Source organism: Cryptomeria japonica, chromosome 11 (genome assembly GCF_030272615.1).
Source record: "Cryptomeria japonica chromosome 11, Sugi_1.0, whole genome shotgun sequence".
NCBI classification, from domain to species: Eukaryota; Viridiplantae; Streptophyta; class Pinopsida; order Cupressales; family Cupressaceae; genus Cryptomeria; species Cryptomeria japonica.
In genome coordinates, this window is record NC_081415.1 from 475,160,769 (window position 1) to 475,175,853 (window position 15,085).

At 34.7% G+C, this 15,085-nt stretch overlaps 1 pseudogene; it reads left to right on the plus strand.

Annotated features, from left to right (window-relative positions):
* The first annotated feature begins 6,877 nt into the window (after positions 1 to 6,877).
* On the plus strand, positions 6,878 to 12,029 carry LOC131069230 (uncharacterized; annotated as a pseudogene).
* Positions 12,030 to 15,085: the final 3,056 nt, after the last annotated feature.

The window sequence follows — 15,085 nt, forward strand, 5'->3', positions numbered from 1 at the left end:
TCTGGCTTCTTCTTCTAGGTTTTCTTCATATCCATTTGAACGATTTCAACATCTATCTTTCCTTCCAAAGTTACTGGTATATCATCTGATATATTCTTTCTCGTTATGTAGAATCTTGCTGTATGACCTAGTTTGTTGCAATGATAGAAAATCATTCCAAGTGCTCTCCAAGGTCCATTGTTCATGTTTCCATCCTTCCTTCTGCATGTTGCAGCAGTGTGACCATTACCATGATAGATCAAACAGGTTTCTCTCCATCCAGTTGCCGCTTGATAGCCACTGCTTCCTGACTGATAATTATAGGTATTAAACCGGTTTGGGTTCCAGTTCCCAGAGGGTTCAAAAAAAGCTCCTTTACTCCTTTGAGGATACCTTCCGGTGTTGAGCATGATGGACCTGCATTCAAATGCTCTATGCCCAAACTTGTTGCATGCATAACAATTACCATTGAATCTATTGGGTCTAGGCTTATTGTTTAGAAAATAAGGAAAGTTATTAAAGCAGCGTGTCCTTCCTTGAGACAATTAAAGCAAATAGGTTTGAACTTTTTCTTACCTTTATCCTTTGGTGCCGATTGTCTCTTTGATGCGACCTTTTGTTCCAGAGGTCTCACCTTCCTCATATATAGAGAAACCAAGTCCATTGGTATTCTTTACCCATTTAGCTAACTCAAGCTTCTGCTCTAGCTTGACAGTGCTCTTATTGAATTTGGCAAGTATTTCCTTTGACTCAGTAAGTTCTTTGGAAATAGCAGCATTGGATTCCTTCAAGGTTGCATTCTCAGAAATAGCCATGTGTAGTTCACTTTGGATTCCTTCCTTTTCCATTTTATTTTCAAGAAGATGAGTGGTAAGTGCACTGATCTCTTACTTCAGCTTGGAGATCTCATGATCTTTGTCTTTTACCAGATCTTCAGCTTTCCTCCGGTTCTCAAGCTCTTGACACATTTTGATAGTTATTCCTTCAAGTTCCCTTCTTAGGTTAGCATTGGACTCATTCAATTTTTTAACTTCTTGGACTAGGGCTTCCATGTCCGCTTCATTAGAAGAGCTATTTTTAGTTAGCTCCATCAGTTTTTCAGCATGCTCTCTTCTTTTTGCCTAAGAGGCCTTATATTTGACTTTAAGTTCATCATAGGCTTGCTCAGTATGAGTGAGCCGATGAGTAAGTTCCCTCACAGTGTATTCCCCCATATCTCTTTCCAAGTGGTTAGAAGGTTGGCTTTGATACCAATTGATGAATTCTAAGAGGGGGGGGGGGTGAATTAGTATACAAATTTTTTTTGAACTCAAACACTTTATCAGTCTAGCGGTAAACCGGTATAATAGTTTAACTAAAAAACCGGTTAACACAAATGCAAACCAAACAACAAGTAAGGCATTCACCCACAAAAGCATAATCACCATAACACAAGAGATTTTGATGTGGAAACCCAAATGGGAAAAACCACGGTGAGATGAAATTCAAAAGTAACTATTTGTAGAATAGTAACCAGACCGGTTAAGGTCATACAATGTTCTTTACCAGAACAGATCCTGTTAGGAATCTCAATCTCTATTAGGAGATAAGTCTGATTAAAGTCTACCTTGTGAGAGGATTTTAGATCCACAGATGTGAACCACCTTGTTAGAGGATTTACAAAGGCTTTTTTGGGCCTACTCGATTAAGGGTTTCTAACTTGTCAAAGATGTGAGTAATCAACAATTGAATGATCTAGCAAATAGCATAGTATTCTTGGTTAGATCCATGATAACTCATTGCTAATGCATTTTAGCATTGCTTCAGTCTTCAGTAAATCCACACTTTGTTATAGTACACAGACTTGATCTCTTTGTTAAGATCGCACACACATGAACTCATCAACCACTTCAAACCCCAACAACTCCTCACACATCTTGAAACCCTAGACATGATGTCCTTAAAAGGAATCTGATTTCATGTCGGTCCAATAGGATTACATTGCAAGTTCCTAGGTTCATTGTATCTAGACACATTTGGTAACACGACACAAAATCACCGTCAAAGTGTCAGTGGATGGTAACTCATCACAAAGATTTACCAGTTGGTAACTCATCACAGAGTATGACCAGTTTATACAACTTTACCGATTTCTGGTTGGTAACTCAGAGTAATACCAGTTTAACAAATTACCGGTTGACATAAATGAAGACTAGGAAAATGATAACTGCCACTTCTAGTTCCTTTGCTCCGTTCTGCTTGAGATCCTCGAACCGCTTGAGGTCCTCATGCCACTTGAGATCGGTAAACACTTTCTACAAGACACCGATAGTCTAAAGACTATAACTTAACACCGATTTGAGACAAATACCGGTTGAGCATAACTCATACATACAAAAAGTGATCTCATAGCAAGTGTGAGTCCATCAATGACAATTACAATGTAATCATAAAAAATGCCAACACAGTGCTCATGTCTTTATGCACATTTATTTTTTCATTACAACAACTTGCATCTGCATCATAACCTTTATCATGCTGATCATAAAGTGTTGCTATATGTTGCAACATAGTTTCATAACCTTGGTTGAAAACACTTTATCAATTGAAATTAACAACAAGATGATCTATATTATTCAAATCTGAAACCTCAACAGGCTCATGATTATTTAAACAACAACTTATGTTCTCACAATTTTCTTCTTGCTCTGAATACACATCTGCACTGTCATGCTGAGAGTAAGAGTCATCTTCAGCATCATAAGAGGTATCTCCACTCACATATTCATCTCCATCACTATACTCAATACTATGTGCATTTTCAGATTTAGTCACTTCAATCTCATCTATCCATTCTTTAATATATGCAACACTTTCTTCTCTCAAGGCTGTAGACCAATTAATTGAGTCGGGCTCATCAAGATCTAAGAATAACTCAATGCAAACAGACTCATGGGGTCTAACATCAGCTGGAAGCTCATTTAAAGCAACACTAAATCTTTCATAAAATACATATGATGATTCTTCCTTTCTTTTCCCTACTTTATTTCTTAAAAACAAGATGAACTTATCCTGGATTCTTTGAAGATATATTTGAATCTCCCTATCAATTTCTTTCAGATTTGACAAAGGATTTTTAGATCTAGGAACCACATCTAGATCCATCAAATTTGAAACATCTATTGAATTGTTACTTGGACAATGCATCTTACCGTTTCACAAATACTTTGGAAAACACATGTAGTCATTAACTTCATAACCTGACATACTTCTTACAATATTTCTGACAAAAAATTATTTCAATGAAGTATGTAACCTTAAAACCAACATTCCTTTTCCTGGTGACTTGCTTCACCCTATAAGCAACAAAGTTATCTCATAAATTTTTTGAGGAATACCTAGATATATTTGTTGCTGCCGTTCACTTTACTTCTGACTGAAGACATGAAGGGGATCTCCACATCTGAGGTTCTTCTAAGGAGGAATAAAATTTCAACCACTGATCTTCACTCTTGAAATAGTTTCAAATTTCTGGGTCATTCCACACAACAGAGTCACATAATAATTTCAAATTTCACTGCAACAAAAAATTTCCAAGATACACTTTCAAATCTGAAAAATGACTTTCAAATTTCTAAACTTCTAAGACACTTCCCCAAAATAATTTTGGCCAAACTCATGAGTTTGATTGCAACCAACAAGGTGAATTCAACTTTTCTCAACCTTACTGAAAATGCAATTACAAGACATTGTTAGTCCCCAGCAGAGTCACCATTTTTTTGTTCTAAAAAAATGAGTAACCCAAGTTCATCTGCAATTGATCTATGGAATAGCCAATCTCATACAATGAAGAACTTCAGAACTTGGACAACATAACAAGGATTTAAATCCTTCTACTCTTTAGGCTCTGCAAAACCTAGGTGGGTGTACCTTTGATGCATTGAATCAGACCTATTACACACAAGACAACATCAACAGAAAGAAGATGAATCTCAAAAGCCTCAACAACAAGGAGGTTACTACAGATAGGCTAGATCTACATTGACATCTCAACTAAATTGGAGCATGAGATAGGTGGAACATTATCACAAAACAGAAAGCAAAAGATATTCTGATTTGATTTTAAAATTGATGTTCTGACAATCCTTCAACATTACAAAAGACCAGTGCCTTATCCTGGCCACAGAGTCATGCATACAACTAGAAGAGAAATCTCAGCTGCAAGCTACTTTCAACATTAAATTTTCATGTATTAATGCATTAAATTAATACAATCCTCTGCTCTATCACAAACTCATACTTACATATACAATATACAAATTCAAAATCATTAAGAAGACCATGGAATGTTCAGTTTGACTGGGAAGCTGATAGGGTGTAAATGGTGAGCTCATGAAAATAGCCACTTAATAGATGTAACAATGAAAGTGTAGAAAACTGAATAAAATGGCTCAAGAAATTATTTTGGAAAACTGGTCAAATGAATTGACTAGGACTTGAACCTGCATATGGAGGTTGTCATTAGTACATACCATATAATGCAACTTGAATCTCATCATGAAACTTAAGTGGGCAAAAGTTACAAGCTCTTAAAGTTGGCCACTTAGAGTTTATGAGAAAACGCTACTTGCAGATTTCTAAAAATTGCAAATTAAATGACCTTTGAAAACTGGTCAAACGAATTGACAAGGGCCTCAAATTGGAAACATGACTTGAAAGTGTAATGTTTGTCTTTTGGGTATTCTTCAAGGAAGGATTTAAATCCTGAAATCCAACATTAATGATTTTGAATGTGTATATTGGATATGTAAGTATGAGTTTGTGACAGAGCAGAGGATTGTATTAATGTAATGCATTAATACATGAAAATTTAATGTTGAAAGTAGCTTGCAGCTGAGATTTCTCTTCTAAAGACAAGAGGGAATCTGGTGCATGCCTAGATGATACAAGCATTGTCATTTTTCTAATTCTTTTAAGAAACAAGAATTATCAATCAAGGATATGGTAGAGAGCATAAATAAAAGAAGTCCATCTATTTCAATGGTTTATTCAATTTGATTACTTGGCCGAGTATAATGCCATGCATAGAAAAAATAAATAGTTTGGAAAAAGTAACTATTCTCTCTAAGATTCCATATTCGACACCAGTCCCGGAAGGTAACTTTCCATACACAAGCCTATCTAGATTTGTTCACATAAATCTAGAATAAATATATACAAAAGACAATCTTTTGCCTTTTCAATTCTAGCTTCCTATATCTCATAAGATAATAATATAATGTTTAAGAAGACAATCTTTCATTTAATAGAAATTGAAAGAATCAATCTTTTATTACAACCAATCCTATCTGACTGGAAGCAATCTTTCATGGATAAACAAATATACATCTAAAAGAAAACAATCTTTCACTTCTATCTTTCAAGCAATTTAAAGACAAGAATTAAATATAAAGAAGGTGTAACACATGTATGTATCTTTACATAGAAATTGAATAAAATGAGCACACATTCTTTTATTCAATTATCAAAACATTTAAATAACGTAATCATTAATGTGCATTCCATTCCTTATGGTTTATAATTCTAAGTTTATATCATCTAAGCTCTCTATCTTCCCATGTGTCTTGGTTCTTTTACCTCTTTTCTCAAAGCATCATATTTAGTTTAATACTAATATGTGACTTTTCATGATTTAAAACTTAACTCATTGATTTCACTAATTTACCATAACAACAATCTAACATGATGAAAATTCATAAAATGCCTATCTATATGGCTTTTAAATGAGACAGCTGATAACCATCTTTTCACTTCATGCAAGGATCTAATTTGAAAGTGTAAGTCTTTTCTTTATGATATCAAATAAACTTCACTATTTAATAAGTCATAATCCTTTTATTTCATCTTCTTCATAGTTCAATTTCAAAGTTTCTCTCTCTATCCTCTTATTATATTAATAGAGGATTGGGTGATCTAATCTATGAGAGTTTCACTAAGTTTTATCAACAAACTTTCAAAAAATATATCATTATTGCTTCTATATTTACATGATCAAAATTTAAACAATTAAAAATGATTCATATAGCGACTCTAACTCTTCCATTAGAATATTTCATAAATCTAAAACTAGATCATTCTTTATCTCTTACATCTCTTAAATCTCTTCAACAAAACATACTAGATTTGAGCCTACCTCAAGAAATGTGATCCAGGTCTATTATGATCCTTGATAACTTCAAACTGTCTGCAATACGTCTGGGTTCCAATGCTTTCCACCTTGGCACTCTTCTATCTCACGAGATCTCTATTCTGAGTCCTTACCCTTTCTATATTATGAGAATTTCTCTGATAATAATAAAGTAATTAACACTCATTCAAGAGCGTAACCCCTAAGTTCGACACTAAATCAGAGATGATCATCATTGATCTTTTACGACTCGGTCGTAAACAAATCAAAATCTCCACTATTCCATTCTCTCTAATCTCTTGTCGCTTTTCTTTGTTCTTGCTCTCCTCTATCTTGCTCTCCTCTATCTTGCTCCCCTCTAACTTGCTATCTTTTTCTTTATTTTTCTTTGCTCCAACTTGCTATTTGCTATCTTCCTCTATATCTTTTCTACTCCCTCTCTATCGAGCCTATGCCTCTATATATACTATTTTTCTCTTATGAAATTTGCTACCTTTTTGGCTTAGACATTGTCATGGGTTCTACACCTTAGTTACATTGTTGACAAGTCTCTCACTCCTCTTCCCCATGTCTACTCCTTCCTAGGAGACTCCCCAGTCCATCTACCTCTTATTTAACTACCTTATCGACATGTCTAGTGTGTTTGGATCCCTACTGTTGTTTTCTGCAGCTAAGTCGAACTCCTCTAGCCTTGGATCGTGGAGGGAATTGTTTGATTTCTCAATTATCTCCATGGGAACTGCAGTCTTTCCTAGTGCCATCATGAAATGGGGAGAAGTCTATGGTTTTCAAATTGCCATGGCACTACATGCCAAGTCACTTTCCTTCCCCATCGGTCGCGAGCCACCATGTGGAAGGGTTAATCTGCAGTTTATGTTAAGTCGACTTATCGACTTCTGCATGCAAACGGTCAGTTACGTAAATAGTGATCTCTCAAGTCTTAATGGTTGTTGGTGGTAGGTGATTGGAACAAAATTATCGTGATTTATGCTTTAATAGGAGTGGTCAGTGTGGTGTAGGTTTTATAAAAAGGGAGGAGGGGTGGTTGGTGGTAATACTGACCCCTCCCTTCAAATAAGGGGGGTGGTCGATATTACTATCGACCGCCCTCATTATTGTTTTATTCCTTTCTTTAAACTTAACCCGCCACTAATAACTCCTTTGTTATTATTATTTTTAATTTTTAATTTTTTTAATTTTAATTTTAATTTTATTTATATTTATATATATATAAATAATGACTTCATTTATATATATATATATATATATATATATATCAAACATTAAAATCATTAACAAATTCTTTAATAAACCGTTTTCTATAATTAAATATATATATTAAATTTTCATTAAATAATTTAGTTATGCAAATTTATCTATATATTCGATATTCACATACGTACTTATAAGTCTATAATTGAATCATTATTATAACTCTAATATATATAATACATATACATATTTAATCTCAAATGGTTATGTATAGATAAAACAAAATTCGTGAAGTAATCATATTTCACGATAATTGGATATTTATAACTATATATATATATATATTGAATCATTTTCTCATATACATATATATTTTATACTATTGTCCAATTTACAAAAGTAAATTCATAAGTACAATTTTTCATACATTTATACATATCTGAACAAAAAGAACATAAAAACCTAGGGTCAATATTCATTTTTGAATCCTTTACACATTTCATCTCTTTTAACAATAAAGCATAATATTTCACAATCACTCTTGCAACTTAGATTTTACTCAATCACCACTCAAGTCATGCAATAAATGCTCATGTATAAATATTTAAATCAATCTTCTACTCATTCCAAGTTCATCATTCTAATGTAAACAAACATTCAAATAAGGTCATTTAAATCGTCCAACATTACAAGATGCAAATTATAAATCCTAGTGTGGTGTGTGAGAGATTCCATCTATTCTAATGAAATACAAGAGCTAAGACAACTCTACTTGAACCATGTTCTCGCCTTCATTTGCGTTCACCAGTTCCTGCATTCACTTGCACTTAGTTGCTCATTAGCAATGATGATCCCAATTTTGCAATAAAAATTATTACTGATCATTCGATTGTATATAAATTATTTCAGTGCATTCGATCTCCTATCTTATTTCATTAACAATTCTAATTTCATTTCATTTGCAAAAAATAAACATTATTTTCCTAATTAAATAATTATGGAAAAATAGGGTTCGTGACATCCTTCCCCTCTTAAAAGAGACATCCTCTCAATGTATTATTATTCTATCAATAAACACATACTTTCTCAACATCATAAACATTAACCATACATTATGGTCTCAATCAAATATAACAATAATAGTATCATCTATACTATCCAAATTTACAACATGAAAATCAAAATCAGAGTATTCAAGTATTTCATGCATCAAGCAAATACTACTCTAAGAAAAAAAAAGAGGAACATGACAGTCAATCGTTGCATCATCCTTCCAAATAGCACTATCATCAGAATATCGGTCCCACTGGATCCAATACTGAGTGAAATCTCTGCTAAGTAGTCTTAATGCTACTCCGATCAAGAATTTGGATGTGCTCCACTAGCACCATTCCTGGATCCTATATCCATAAGAAATTGGATTCATACTTCCAGTACATCGAAGGGTCCCACATATCTTGGTACCAATTTTGATGATTTCCTTGATAAAATAAAGCTCTTATGAGGCTTCTCCCTCGAAAGAATTTCTTCTTTAGTAACAAATATCTGAGAGTCTTGTTTCTATTATCATAGATTTTTCTTGTCTGTCGACTATCTCTTACAATATATTCTTGATCAATTTCTTTTGCTCATTCGCTTCTTTTAAGCATATTAGAACCAATGATGATCCTATCTTTATTCTATCTCAACTGACAAATGTTTGTCATTTCTGTCATAAGCATCATAATGGGTATCATTCCTTAAAAACATATGAAAAGATTTTGTTGTATGCCAACTCAATCCAAATGCGAATATTTCTTCCATCACATTTCTAATCCATGAGATACATCAAAAAGAATTTTCCACAACCTGTTTAACTTTTTTTTTTTTTTTTTTTTTTTTTTTTTCTGTTCGGTCATCTACGTAAAGATGTCTTGCCGATTTAATTTAGTTCCCAAAGATATATTCAATATTGTGCAATTCCAAAATGTCATCCAAACATTTCTATTTGATATTTCAATTTTTGAAACTCCATGCAATTGATAAGTTGAATGGGTAAATGCCTTCACAAGATTTAATGATTCATCTTTGTATATACCCAAGTACGAAATATGCAATCTCTATCAATCTGTTAACACTATCCAACTATAATATCATGCTTGTTCTTACTCAAAAGCAATTCTTGAATAAATTTCATATTGATTTCCTGCCACCTATACTCAGGTTTGATACACAAAAGTCCTATTATATGATCTTTCTCAACTTTCGATTGCTAAACATTGTGCCACATACTCAACTATCTTTTCCAAAGTTCTTAGGTTTGTCACATCTTTATCAACAATCTCTAGATTAACTAGATATTTCCAAATGTTTTAAATATGGTGCAATATTTACTTCCTCAAGTTTCTGTCACTAAGTGAGTACATCCTTCATTGATGTTCTTAATTACCCTCAAGTTCTTTTCTCAAATCTATCAAATTTATGATCCAAAATATCTACTTTCAAAACCTCAATAATGTTTTTCTTCCAAGTGATTCTGCTCTACCAAAGTTTCTAGATTCTTGTGTTGATCTTGCAATCAACCATCCCCAATCAAAGCCACTGTTGGGACTCATAAAATTTGAGGAATTTGAGAGGCCCATTTCAAAATTTTTGCTTCTGCACTTTCAAAAAACCACTTTAAAATCTCATTCAGATGGCCTAGTTTGAAGAAGGGTAAAATAGGGCCAATTGATTATCAAGAGGTAAAGCTATGGAAACTTGTTGTACACCTTTCATTTGGCCTATGTGGTAGCTTAAAACTTTCAGATCTCAGTTTAGATTAGTTTATCAAGTACCCATTTCAAGGGGTGGATTGAAAGTTGTTCTATGCACAAATTCAGATTTTACCAAGTGGCCTACTTTGAGGCTTTGCATTTTGTGACCAATTGATCTTCATGTTAAAAAAAGTGTACCTCTGATTCCTAAATATATAGGTTTGACTACATGCCAAATTTCAAGTCCCTATGAATCCATTTGCTCAGTTTGGTAAACTCATTTCATTTGCAGTTTGTGCTGTTTGCATAAGTGCCCGTTTTAACAACTAGTCAGAGCACCACTTTGCATATGTGTAATAAATGCCTCGATGATTTTCATATCAGAATGTTTTTTCTAGGGTATTTCTAATATGAAAGACAATCCGTGTTTCTAGTTTGAGGCCCTTGTCAATTCGTTTGACAAGTTTTCAAAGGTCATTTAATTTGCAATTTTTAAAAATCTGCAAGTAGTGTTTTCTCAGAAACTTTAAGTGGTCAACTTTAAGATCCTGTTATTTTTGCCCAGTTGAGTTTCATGGTGAGATTCAAGTTGCATTATATGGTATGTACTAATGACAACCTCCATATGTAGTTTCAAGTCCTAGTCAATTCGTTTGACCAGTTTTCCAAAATGATTTCTTGAGCCATTTTATTCAGTTTTCTGCACTTTCGTTGTTACATTTGTTAAGTGGCTATTTTCATGAGCTCACCATTTGCACCCTGTCAGCTTCCTAGCCAAACTGAACATTCCATGGTCTTCTTTGCACTTCAAGGTATCTATGCCCCAGATTTGGGGATCCACAGAGACAATTTGATATTTCTAATGTGTGCACTTTGAGGTCCCCACACTTGGATTTTATCAGGTTCAAATGCCGACAAAGCCATTTAATCAACTTTGTCCATTAATATATCATCACCCGGGATTCATCATTAGGAGTGGTTTTTTAGGGTGTTAGTCAATATATCAGACTACTTGTCCTTCAGATGGTGGGATACAGAAAGATGTTTTAATCGGTTTTTCAAAGCCAGTTCCTGAGGCCATTTCAGTGTTTTGGGGACAAGTGCCTGAAAGTTGCAAGTTGAGTTTTAATGATCAGAAAATTGTGCCGATCAATTCCAGAGGTATATGAATGGTGTTGTGAGGCATTCCAAAGTTGTGGGATGAGACTTCTATTTCATTATCTACTGGTTGTGACCTTTTTATGCAATATGTTACTCGTACATCTGCTTTGGAGTATGAAGATTTTTATAGTGGCAAGTCTCGCCTTTTAGAACATGGAGAAAGGTTTGGAGAAATATCCCTCAAGGCTCGCAAAACCATTTCAATGCTTGGTCAGGATTTTATATTTGATGGTAGCAGAATTTTGGTTCATGGTTTCTTTAGAGTAGTCTTGGCATTGTTGAAGATGGCATCATCTAATGGGAAGCACTTTAGTGTTTTTTGCATTGAAGGAAGACCAGACAACACAAACATAGAGATGACAAAGGAACTTGTTGTTGTGGGTGTTCCTGTCAAACTTATCATTGATTTAGTTGTGGCATATACCATGGAGAAAGTGGATTTGGTACTCTTTGGAGCAGATGGTGTGGTTGAGAGTGGAGGTATCATAAATATGATGGGAATATATCAAACTACATTGATAGCTCATAGCATGAATAAACCTGTCTATGTGGCAGCTGAAAGTTACAAGTTTTCTCATCATTATCCTCTTGATCAAACAGACATGTCCCCTACTATGCGCTCAATTAATTTTGGAGATTCTGTTCCTCCATAAGTAGAAACAGACTCTTTTGCAAGAGATTACACTTCGCCACAATATCTTACACTCTTGTTCATAGACTTGGGTGTGTTGACACCATCTGTAGTCAGTGACGAACTTATTAAGCTCTACTTGTAGGTTGTTTCAACTGATGAAGTATACAGGTTTCAACAATTATGAGGGCATTCAAGTTTTTTGAATATGCCAAGAAATGGAGATGAAGAGGAGCTAAGTGATTTGCATATCCTACATGGTTATTACTACTGGCATGGTTCTAGTTCCATGAACTTCACCAGTCTCCTCCTTGCCACATGTGAGGTAAAAGACTTTAAGAACTTTCATTCAACTGCAATCGGCAAGCATAAAGTTACCCATCGCGACCTCTCCAGCTTCCTCCCTGCTATGTATGAAGTGGTGCGTGGAGTATGTTGATAAGGCATTAGAAACAATCAGCAAATGGAATTGCTAGGCATGAAGCCCAACATTCCCCAGTGCAAGGTTATAAGAGAAAAAGGCTCGAAACTTTCAAGCAGCATAATTGATAGGTATAAAGCGAAAATTCCCAAGCTTTGGCAGATTTCTCCCTGCACATTTGTTGATAAGGCTCTGGAAACTCTTAGACAAATGTATTTCCTGCACCGCTAGAATAAATAGGAGGACATTTATCCCACATTGACAGTGAAGGGGATTTCCTAAATATTTAAATATAAACCCACATGTATCTATAGTGTCAAGAGCTTGTGGGCTTTTGGCAAGTGGAAGTTCAATGCCCAGTGGACCCCACGCATGTGGACACGCATTGGGAGGCACCTATATTTTGAAGTGAAAATGGAGATTAACAAGTGTGCAGGTTGAAGTTGATCCAACGGTGGTTGCTGATCCACATAGGGAAACTGCTCGTCAATTACCCATCGTGACTTGGTGACAAGGCAGGCCAAAGTCTAGTGGTGGGTCTGGCCTAAGGTGAGTTGGCAAGTGAGGTGGCGAATAGGTGGACCTGCGAGCAAACCAAAAGAAGACATGTGGAACGAATGAATGCACAATAGAAATGGAAAAATCAAATTTAAATCTATAGTTTCAACCATGCGAAAAATGCAAAAATTTAAATGACTGTTGTGCAGAGAGAGATTAATGGTTGACGGTTTTTTTTTACCCAAATATAGGTATATTGCATGTCGTTGGAAAGCTCTCTAAACAAAGAGTTTGTTTCTGCCATCAGTCTCAACATATCACAAATATTATGAGAGCAGTTTCCATGGGAATGATGCAAATAATATTTTTCAGTTGGGGAAAGAGGACACTTGGCAATTTGTGATGCAAATCTGGTCTTTTCCCTCTTCTTCATATTCTCAGTTCTTCTCATTTGGAAGGGCTCCCAGTTTTTGGAAATGGTCTCCAAGGGAGAAATCCAGAATTGCAGGTTCGAGTGATGGCATTTTTCATTTTTTGCAAACGATAGTGTGTTTCTTTTGGGTTTCCAGTGTTGTCTTTGCTGTAGGTTTTGTTTCAGTTTGTAGGTTTACTCATATGAAAGGCATGTGTGAGTTTCCGCAAAATTGTCTCCTAAATGGCATTTGAATTTATGCAGTTTTAGATTATCAAGGATAATTTGAGGTGTCTCTTTCAGTCTTCTTTGAAAGTGTAATGTTTTTCTTTTGGGTATTCTTCAAGGAAGGATTTAAATCCTGAAACCCAACATTAATGATTTTGAATGTGTATATTGGATATGTAAGTATGAGTTTGTGACAGAGCAGAGAATTGTATTAATGTAATGCATTAATACATGAAAATTTAATGTTGAAAGTAGCTTGTAACTGAGATTTCTCTTCCAGTTTTATGCATGACTCTGTGGCTAGGATAAGGCACTGGTCTTTTGTAATGTTGAAGGATTGTCAGAACATGAATTTTAAAATCAAATCAGAATATCTTTTGCTTTCTATTATGTGGTAATGATCCACCTTTCTCATGCTCCAATTTAGTTGAGATGTCAATGTAGATCTAGCCAATCTGCAGTAACCTCCTTGTTGTTGAGCCTTTTGAGATTTATTTGCTTTCTGTTGATGCTATCTTGTGTGTAATGGGTTTGATTCAATGCATTAAAGGTACACCCACCTAGGTTTTGCAGAGCCTAAAGAGTAGAAGGATTTAAATCCTTGTTATGTTGTCCAAGTCCTGAAGTTCTTCATTGTATGAGATTGGCTATTCCATAGATCAATTGAAGGTGAACTTGGGTTACTCATTTTTGAGAACAACACTTTTGATCATCAATCATAATCCCACTAGGTGCAACATATTGAGTTCCAACATGTTCCTAGTATTGACTTCCTAGACTCTTAATATAAATTTTCATTCTATCACTCCATATTCTGTAGTTCTCTCTATTAAAATTTGGACCTTCCTTCATCATTTTCTATAAGATCTTTACCTCAAGCTGTTAGGCTTAGACCCTAGAGGAATTGAGAAACTTTGATACCAATTGATGGTATGATGAAAGAATAAGGATCCGGTCAACTACTGAGAGGGGGGGGGGGGGGTGAATCAGTAGGCTCAAAACTGATATAAACTTTCACCAATCTTAGAATCAACCTTTGAAAGAAAACTCTAAACTGACAAGTCAAACCACTGAACTATAAATGCAATATCACTATCAAGATAAACCGGTTGACTGTTATAGCAGATTAACAGTAAACAACTTGAAACTCACAAACATCTAAATACTTTACTAACATAAGTAAAACCTCATTTCATATTGCTGCCAGTTAACATAACTTATCAAAGTGGATTAAACAATTAAACAGTTCAACCATAGTAAACATAACCACAAAACATTCACCACTTGACACAATATTTTTGACGTGAAAAACCAAATGGAAAAAACCACAATGGGGATGAATATGCACAAGTATTCTGAACTCTTCTAAAGTTCACCCTGTTAGAAGCGAAGCCTATTAAAGCTTTACAAAATATCCCTTGTTAAGAATAGATCCTGTTACAGACCACCAGGTTAAGGGATTGACTATAATGCCCTATTAAAAGCAATACCCTGTGAGGAGTAACCTCGGTAGAGGAATTGAAATCCAAGCTAATGGACCACCTAGTTAAAGGATTTGAATAACACTAAGCTTGTTAGACCTTACCCGATTAGGGGATTTTACTGCTGTAATTGTTAGAAAACAATGGGGGTTCATTGATCT